Consider the following 9,854-nt stretch of genomic DNA (forward strand, 5'->3'; position numbering starts at 1 on the left):
CAATAGTCATAGCATTTGGCAATATTATATTCTCTTCCTGGGCACTCCCTATACCACATGGGTTAAGAAATCCATATCAAGTGATACTCAGAGTTTATGGTTTCACAATATTCTTTGAAATCCTTTAATTGTAAAAACTTCCAGTGTTGTCTCCTATAACCCTCACCTTCTTGAGAACCAAGCTTCCAAGTCTATTTGGGAAAATGGGATTTGGAGGCAAAGTTAAGAAACAAATTGTTGCTGACAACATTGTCTTTTTGTTTTGGAATGTTTCTGATCCAAACCCATCCTGTGAAATCTTGACAATATAAATTCTTTACCCACTAGACTTCAAAAGTCTGAGTTGATAAGACACCTTGGGATCTATGACAAACTCCCAAGTACTAAATATATATTTCAGATTTGTTTGGAGGTAGTTGTGAGAAAGACTTAAATAACCTGTGAGTTTCAAGTCCCAGTTTGCTAATAGTAGAAAAATATACATGTGAAGCAAACCTACTTTAAGTGATTCCAATGATTTTTGTTTCAATATTTTGATCTTTAAATTACCATTATGGCAAAAGCCCATATTTTCCTCAAGTCCAAATAATATCTTAAATATGGTCTTCTTATATTTTTTCCATTCTACATATGGAAAAACAAAAACTACTTTTTTTTTTTTTAAAGATTTTATTTATTTATTTGACAGACAGAGATCACAAGTAGACAGAGAGGCAGGCAGAGGGAGAGAGAGGGAAGCAGGCTCGCTGCTGAGCAGAGAGCCCGATGCGGGACTCGATCCCAGGACCCTGAGATCATGACCTGAGCCGAAGGCAGCGGCTTAACCCACTGAGCCACCCAGGCGCCCAAAAACTACTTCTTAATTAACCATATGTACCTCATTTTTCTGGTTGAATATTATATGTGGGAATTATAAAAATATCAACAATTAACAGAAAAGCATTTATGACTTTCAGTCACCAGTTTAATTGGTTATGTCATTGTGGAAAACTAAGAGAATCATAAAAATGATGCTTTATCTTGAGTATAGATATAATACTCAGAAGTAAGGCAACAAAGTTTGGATTTTTTTTTTTTTAAAGATTTATTTATTTTAGTTGAGGGGGCAAAGGGAGCGAGAATATCAAGCAGATTCCACACCCAGTGCAGAGCCCAGTGGTAGGCTCAATACCACAACACAGAGATTACTACCAGGCAGAAACCAAGAGTCGGGCACCCAAAAGACTGCACCACTCAGGAACCCCAATTTGTCTTTTTTAATCTCCCAAAGTCATGGAATCCTAAGGCTATTAAATTGGCAAAAAAAAAAAAAAAAAAAAAAGGAGAAAGAGAGAGAGACAGAAACACTTATAATAATAGAAAATAATTGCATATGAGTAAGTACACAAAATTGCATCAGAGAACAGAGGTAATTATCTAGATCTTCACTGTAAATTCCCCAAATAATTTTCATCTGGTTTATAAAAATACTTGAGGCAATATTTTATTTCTGAAAAATAATGCATTTATTTCTGCGTTTCACTGAAACATTATTAAAATACTTATAAACTTATAGGTATATTGTCCACAAATTACCACATTTTATGTACTATTAAGTTAAATTATTATTATTATATTTTAAAATTTTATTTATTTATTTGAGCCTGAGTGAGAGCACAAGAGTGGGGTGAGGGGCACAAGGAGAAGCAGACTCCCCACTGAGCAGGAAGCCCAGTGTGGTGTCAGTCAGAGATCAGGATCTGAGCTGAAGGCAGATGCTTAACTCACTGAGCTCCCCAGGCTCCCTATTAAGTTAGATTATTTACAGTCATATAAAGTAACTCAAAATTTCTAGGGCAATTTGAAAAATGAAACAATATTTTGGACATAAAAAACTAAGTCTTTGGGCTTTAAAGATCTCTCAGATTAAAATGATTATAATCTCTTCTAGGTATTTCTGTTTCAAAATGCTTAATTTTTATATCAAATGTTCAATTATTATAATAACAAAAACATGGAAATAAAATCAATTTGCAAAGAATCTACATTTTTTGGCTTAGTAACACTGTCTTTTTATGAAAGAAAAATAAATATTCAAGTGTACTAATTATTTTCTTAACAAGGTAAACAATCTGCATTTAGAGTATTTCTCCACAGAGAACAGAAGACAAAATCATAGTGCAATATTCATACATTTTTTCAGTGCTAATAATCCAATTTGTTTGCTCATTTTTGAGAAAATTACAGTTCTTGCCATAGCATGGCATTAGTTTCATTCTATCTGATTGAATCATGACTTGGACAAAGTTTTACAAGACACACAGAAGAACAATAAATAAGTTAGAACAGATAAAACACTAGGATAGGAAGAACTACCTAACTCTAAAAGGCAACTTTTTTCATGATTTTGTAATCTTAAAATGTAATTTGAAGTAATATGTGTATATTTCCCCAGGAATTATTTTATATTCATAGTTATCTTATGCCTGAAGTTATTTCCTCTTTTTAATGTGAACAAAGAATTTGATCCTTGGCAAACATCTCATGAGGATATGAGCTCCAATATTTCAGTTAAATATTATTTTTCAATTTAATACATTAAGATAACTGAGAAAAATATTGAAAAATCAGAAATTGAATTTAAAGATAATGAAGTTCTTTATTATCACTATCTTTACTGTTCTGCTATAGTGGAACTTAACTTCTTAACTTCTTAATAAGACCATTATAGACAATGCATTATTTGTATTTGACAAGCAATTAGAGACTTTAGCTACCTAGTATTAAATCATTTTTTTCCCTCTCTTCTTAAAAAGTTTAAATACCCGGGGACACCTGGGTGGCTCAGAGGGTTAAGCCTCTGCCTTCCGCTCAGGTCATGGTCTCAGGGTCCTGGGATTGAGCCCCACATCGGGCTCTCTGCTCAGCAGGGAGCCTGCTTCCCCCTTTCTCTCTGCCTGCCTCTCTGCCTACTTGTGATCTCTCTCTCTCTCTGTCAAATAAATAAAAAAATCTAAAAAAAAAAAAGTTTAAATACCTGTTAATATCAGTTATTTAACTGAAAAAAAATTGGCTAACCTGAGGGTTTTGAAGGGTCAGGGGTGGGAGGTTGGGGGAACAGGTGGTGGGTAATGGGGAGGGCACGTTTTGCATGGAGCACTGGGTGTTGTGCAAAAAGAATGAATACTGTTACGCTGAAAAAATAAATAAAATGGAAAAAAAATTGGCTGATTGAAATCAAATAAATATTTTGTGAAACATCACAAGTCAACACGCCAAAGACTAATTTTTTTTTTCCATTTTATTTATTTTTTCAGCGTAACAGTATTCATTCTTTTTGCACAGCAAAGACTAATTTTGAATGAAGGTCTTCTCTCTAATTCCAGTCCTTGATTATCAAATAATAAAACATATTTAAAGTACCTACATACATTGTCAATAAGAAGCTACTATTTTATTATTAAAATTTTATTATGCAATATTTTATCCATAGAATAAAGGGAAGTAACATTTATAGTTTACCGTAGGGAAACACATATACACCACTCAAAAATGAAGCTCCTATATGCTCTTGCCCTTTGACCACCCAGAGAAACCACAATCCTGGATCTTATATAGACCACTGTCTTACTTCATGTACACTCACAAAAACACACACATGTACACTCACACACACAAATCACAACGACAGGAATTCCTAAAAGGCAAAAATGCTGCTTAATTTTGGTTGATTTTAAAAAATGGCTACCGTGCTATATGTATTTTTGGGGTTTCTTCTTCTCTTTCTTCTTCTTTTTGACAGGAAGTTGGATTCATTGGTGGGCATAAATATGACGGGAAGGGGTAGTGCCAAGGTTCTCATGAGTGCAGAGCCCTCCATTTGTCCAAGGGACCACAGTTAGGGATGTATTTGACCCCACAGTCATCTGGGATAAGCCGCTTTTCAGCCACCATGTCTCAAATTCATCCGCATTGAACTTATTAAAGCCCCACTTGGAAATGTGGATCTTCTGGCGGCCAGGGAACTTGAACTTGGTCCTGTGTAGGACCTCAATCACATGCTGCTTGTTCTGCAGCTTGGTACGGATGGACATGATGACTTGGCCATCGTGGACCCTGGCTACTGTGCCCTGGGGCTTTCCAAAGGCACCCCACATACCTGTCTGCAGCCTAAGTTGGAGATAGCCATGAGGTCAGACCCCAGCATCCACCAAAAGGGCTGTCTCCAAGGTCCCTTAGGGCAACCCATACAATGAACAGGCTGCATACACTACCGAGGAAGCTACTGTTTGCAGCCATGGCACACTGGGCCCCCATAGACAAAAAGCACAGTTGGCTTAATTGGCTGCAGAGGGATTTACTTCTTTAACTGAGCATTGTATTGTTAGGATTAACCCATTTCTTTTGAATGTCATATAATCTTTAATTCTATAAGTATAACAACCATGGAAGTAACACAACTATTTACTAGACTATTTACTGGACTTTTTTCCCTTCAACATTTCACCCTTTTTAATTAAATTAATTTGCATACAATGACATTTACCATTTTTGTGTAAATTTCTGCAAGTTTTGAAAAGCACTCACAGTTATCTGGCCACCACCACAATTAAAATACTTCAAAACTTTTCCCATGACATGTTGTCAACCTCCAACTACCAGCCTCTGGCAACACTGGTATTTTCTGTTCCTATAGTTTTTCATTCTGCACAATGTCCTATCAATAGAGTCACAGTGTATATAGACTTTGGAGTCCACATGATACATTTGTGTTTCATCCGTGATTTTATAAATTTAGTAAGTTTTTTCTTATTATATAGACATTCTACAGTGTGTTTATTGACTCACGAGATGAATGACATTTGGGTTGTTACCACTTTAAAATGATTATAAATAAATCTACTATGAACATCCACTTGCTAGGTTTTATGTGAACATGTTTGCATTTAATTTAGTACATATGTAAAGTGAGATTCCTGGAACATAAGGTAAGTATATGTTTAAGTTTTTAAGAAACTGCATAATTGTTTTTCAAAATGACTGTACGATTTTGCTTTGCCACCAACTATGTATAGCAATTCCAGGGGCACCTGGGTGGCTCAGTGAGTTAAAGTCTCTGCCTTCGGCTCAGGTCATGATCCCAGGGTCCTGGGATCGAGCCCCGCATCGAGCCCCCCATTGAGCCCCGCATCGGCCTCTCTGCTCAACAGAGAACCTGCTTCCCCCTCTCTCTCTGCCTGCCTCTCTGCCTACTTGTGATCTCTGTCGAATAAATAAATTAAATCTTTAAAAAAAAAAAATTCCAGTTGTTCTGCAGCTTAGCCAACCTAGTCACATTGAAGGAGACGTTTTCCTTATTGTTGCTGCTATTGTTTTCTTTTGTTTTTCCTATTTCGGGAGTTATGGACTAATTTATGGTGCTTTTATTTTGCATTTCCCTCTTGATTGATAAAATTGAGAATTTTTTACATGTTTTTCTGATTTTTAATTCATATCTGATACATATTAGGTACTCAAAAACATTCTGAAAAAACATTCCAACAACGCTTTGGAAAATTTTCTTAACTTTCTCCATCATAAAAAAAGAATTCGGTTCTTTTCTCTTCATAATAATTCAACTTTCTTTCATGGTTTTGTACTAAAAGAATACAAAAAAGAAAGCCAATAGTTAACTGCAGTGAATGTTGTTATACTAAATCTCTCCCTAGAAAGTATTCTAACAATGTTCTACTAAACATATTTAACAATTTAAGTCCAGAATTTAATACATATGGAAGAAATAATTCATTCATAGATTAGAGAAAAATACTCCAAATAATCAAAAACTGAAAATGAATCTGAAAATAAACCTAAAACTTACCATACTTCTTTTATTTTCCTTGGGTACCTTTTGCATTTTTAATTTTATTAGTCTTTCACCATGAATCTTTCAACAAGACTGTTTTGGAATCTTTTAAGGCTTTTGGAATCTTCTACAGATAAATTAAAACAGGCATCCCATTCTGTTTATTTAATTTGGGAGCCCTTCCTTTCAAATGTACCTCTTAAATAAACATCTTATCTAATTGGAATACTTCCCATAATGGCCGCTATAATTCTCGGTTATTTTTAATACATTTTTTCATCTTTCTAGATGTCTGCCAACTTCCATGACTGTAGTTATTAGACATAAAATAAGCAGGTGTGCTGGAAGGTAGCAGACTTGACTCTTTAGAATTTAAGGATCTCATTAGTTAAACTTTAGGTTTCTCAGAGCCCAGATAATCCCTCTGAAAAACAACCAGAGGGTTTTGAAGGGGTGGGGGGTGGGAGGTTGAGGAGCCAGGTGGTGGGTAATAAAAAAAAAAAAAAAACAAAAAACAAAACGGGGATGTGTTGCCGGGTTAGGGATCATCTACGTTTCCTTGTTGCACAGATGTTTTCTTGAGTTTGGTAGGTGACCTAGGGTCGATCTAATCTGTTTCATAACCAACTTATCCTTACTATATGAATCTTCCTTTGGTGGTGAGTGCTCTGACATCTTTTTAATGCTGAACCCAGGCCCACCAATTTTTGCAGTTTTTGGCTTCTGAGATCCCACTAGAAATAGCTTTTATTTACACAAGACAAGAAAGACATTTACCTTAATATATCAGCTGTACTCTGCCCTGGCCATAAGAAGGCTTTGTACAGATCACCGCCAATTCCCATGGAACCTCACTTAGGTTTTCCACCTGGGTAATTGTGACATGAAATGCTAGGGGCTTGGCTCCTGCACACCCTTCTGCCAGCCCATGCTGACCCACCCTGCAAAGGAAAACCATTTAGATTCAGAGCTCAAAAGCAAAACCCAGTGGAGCTCAGACCCAGAGGAGCTTACCCACAGCCCTTGGGAAGGAGAAAGTGCTTTCAAAGGATTGACAGGTACCATGCTTGTGTTTCTCATTCTTCCCCATCTGCTGCTGATTGCTTCAGATCCTGTTGCTGCTTCCAAATCTGTTAAATAACAAAATTCAACCAAGTAAATTTGAATCTAATTGGCTTTATTAAATGATTCATGCGTGGGGTAGCACCCCATCTAACAAGTAGAGAGGCGCTCCCCTCAGTATACTTCTTCAAAACTCACAGATTATGCCTGTTGAACTATGCTGACATAAGGAGCTTCTGTAAATTGATATTTGTTTGTTTGAATCATGTCGCTATGGGAATTTTAGTATCTAGCATTAATCACCATTTTGTAACCATAGTTACTTCTAATAATTTCAAGTTATTCATGCTCTGGAACATAAAATAATGCCCTATAGACTAATTGCATTAGAATAATAGTTAAATGCTACAAGTTCTTCTAGTACAAGTTTGACCTACATTTAGCCCAGCAAAGCTAATCAGGTAGAGAAACTTAATCAGTGAATCTAATCAGCAAAAAAACTAGGACTATGCTTACAGACATTAGACCCTTTTTACCAGGAAAATGAAGTAGTAGTTTTTTAAGTGGCTACAGTTAAACAAATCTTTTTATCAATTTTGAATTTTATATCAGTCCTATCCTCTAGAGAGTTCAGTTTTCACTGGACTGAATTCAGCTTTATGCATACATTTTAAAAGCAAATACATGAGCTACTTTGTCTTTGCATTAAGGCATGCCAAGTATACACTATCAATCTGGTAGGTTTAGAGGAAAAAATTATAATTGTAGAAAAAAGTAGTATTTGAATTGATTTTTTCTTGAAATACATACCTCCTTAGCCACAATGCATTGCGTAAATTAATTGATGTAATTGAATTACAAAAGAACTGTTTTGCTTCATTTCCCCTTGATTTATTTTAGCTCTAGTAAAAAAAAAATTCTCTTGATAATAAATGACGAATACTTTGAAAGTGTATAGATAGATTAGTATTTAACAATGTAGAAAATGGATTATCTTAAAATAAAGAATCCCAGAGTTTCACTCTATATATTGGTAGAAAAATCATATGTGCATGAACAAGCTTACATGGAAAGATGGGCCACGTCATTATAAATACAAGATCATTATCTTTTCTTCTATATTTATCATGGTCACCAAAATTTGTATGCAACCACAGTTCTTGTTAACTCATAAGACAATGAATCCTAGAAAGTGAATGGGCCCAGTGTAGAAAAGAAAAAAGATAGTAGAGTGATATATGTGGCAATCCCTAAACCAGAATAGCTTTTCTTAGGACTGTGTCAGCTCATGTTGTCTAGGCTTAGTTCATTTTGCCACCTTATCTTCTAAGAGCAGATACCACATTACAAAACTGAGATTTAAAAATGGAGTTTCATTATCCACCACATAGTTTGAAACATGACTGGTATAATAACTTACAGATTATTTATTGAAATCAGTGGCAACAACTATTGGCCTCAAAATACATAAAGAGAAGGTGCTAAAATCTTTTTTTAAAAAGATTTTATTTATTTATTTGACAGACAGAGATCACAAGTAGGCAGAGAGGGAGGCAGAGAGAGAGGAGGAAGCAGGCTCCCTGCTGAGCAGAGAGCCCGACGCAGGGCTTGATCCCAGGACCCAGGGATCATGACCCGAGTCGAAGGCAGAGGCTTTAACCCACTGAGCCACCCAGGCACCTGGTGCTAAAATCTTTTAAGCAGCAGAAATACAGTGAATAACTAGTTGCTGAATTTCTGTAAACTGACACTTAATAAGTACTCTAGTGGGTGTCAATATACGACAAAATCCTTCCTGCCAACTACATCTTTAAATCATAAATCTTCTGACACACCTTGTCAAAAGGGTTTATTTCGTATTTAGTTTGGAGCTATGTCAACAAACACTACATTCCTGGGACCAAATTACCACATTATATATCATAGATGAGTATGTGTCTCAATAGAATCTTTGAAAGATGATGATTTTCCCCATTTTGTAATTACACAAATAGTAGTTATTTACCTGCTTACACATAATATGGAGGGACAAAATCTAGAAGGTTTTTCCTGGTGTATCTGATTACAAAAATCTTTAATTTTTTGTGTTATGCTACAATATCTCACTTTAGCCTATATTCAAATATAGAGATGGAAGAGGGAAAATTTTGCAGAATTTTGGGCATGAGGTTGCCTGGTATGCTTGTTAATATTACAAATCCTGGAGCCCCGGTGCCTGGATATATGAGGGTTTTTCAGAGAAACAGAACCAGTATGAGAGTCCACCTATCTATCTATCTATCTATCTATCTATCTATCTATCTATCTATCTCTATCTATCTAATCATCATCTACCATCTATCTATCTAAGGATTGGTTCACATGATTATGAGGCTGAGAATACCACAATATACCATTTACAAGCTAGAGACCCAGGAAAGCTGACAGTGTAATTCCAGTCTGAGTCCAGAACCCTGAAACCAGGTGAATAAATAGTGTAAATTACAATCTGTGTTGAAAGACCTGAAAACCAGGAGTGTAAGTCCCAGTCCGAGGGCAGGAGAAGACTGATTTCTGAGTTAAGCAGTTAGACAAAGAGACAGTTTCCCTTCCAACCCCAAATCCAAGGAAAATGAAAACATGCCCACAAAACAAGTGTGCATGAATTGTTATAGCAGCGTTATTCCTAATAACCAAAAGGAGGAAGCAATTCCAATGTTTGTCAGTATGTGGATGAATAAACAAAAGTGGTATATACACACAATACAGTAGTATTCAGTCATAAAAAGGAATGAAATACTTAGATATATTACAAAATGTATAAACCTTGAAAATATAATACTAAGTGATAGAAACTAGCCATAGAAAAACAACATATTATATGATTTCATTTACATGAATTATCCAGAATAGGCAAATCTATAGAGGAAAAAGTGTAAAATAGTTCCTTAGGATGGAGGACAGGGAATGGAGTAATAAAGGGATGATA

General features: G+C 35.6%; 1 non-coding gene across 1 annotated transcript; it reads right to left on the reverse strand.

Annotated features, from left to right (window-relative positions):
• Positions 1–4,196: 4,196 nt before the first annotated feature.
• On the reverse strand, positions 4,197–4,330 carry LOC123925390. The gene has a single exon (XR_006814987.1). It is a non-coding gene; the product is annotated as a small nucleolar RNA SNORA70 (small nucleolar RNA).
• Between the last annotated feature and the right edge of the window lie 5,524 nt (positions 4,331–9,854).

Source organism: Meles meles, chromosome 14 (assembly GCF_922984935.1).
Source record: "Meles meles chromosome 14, mMelMel3.1 paternal haplotype, whole genome shotgun sequence".
In the NCBI taxonomy this organism is placed as follows: Eukaryota; Metazoa; Chordata; class Mammalia; order Carnivora; family Mustelidae; genus Meles; species Meles meles.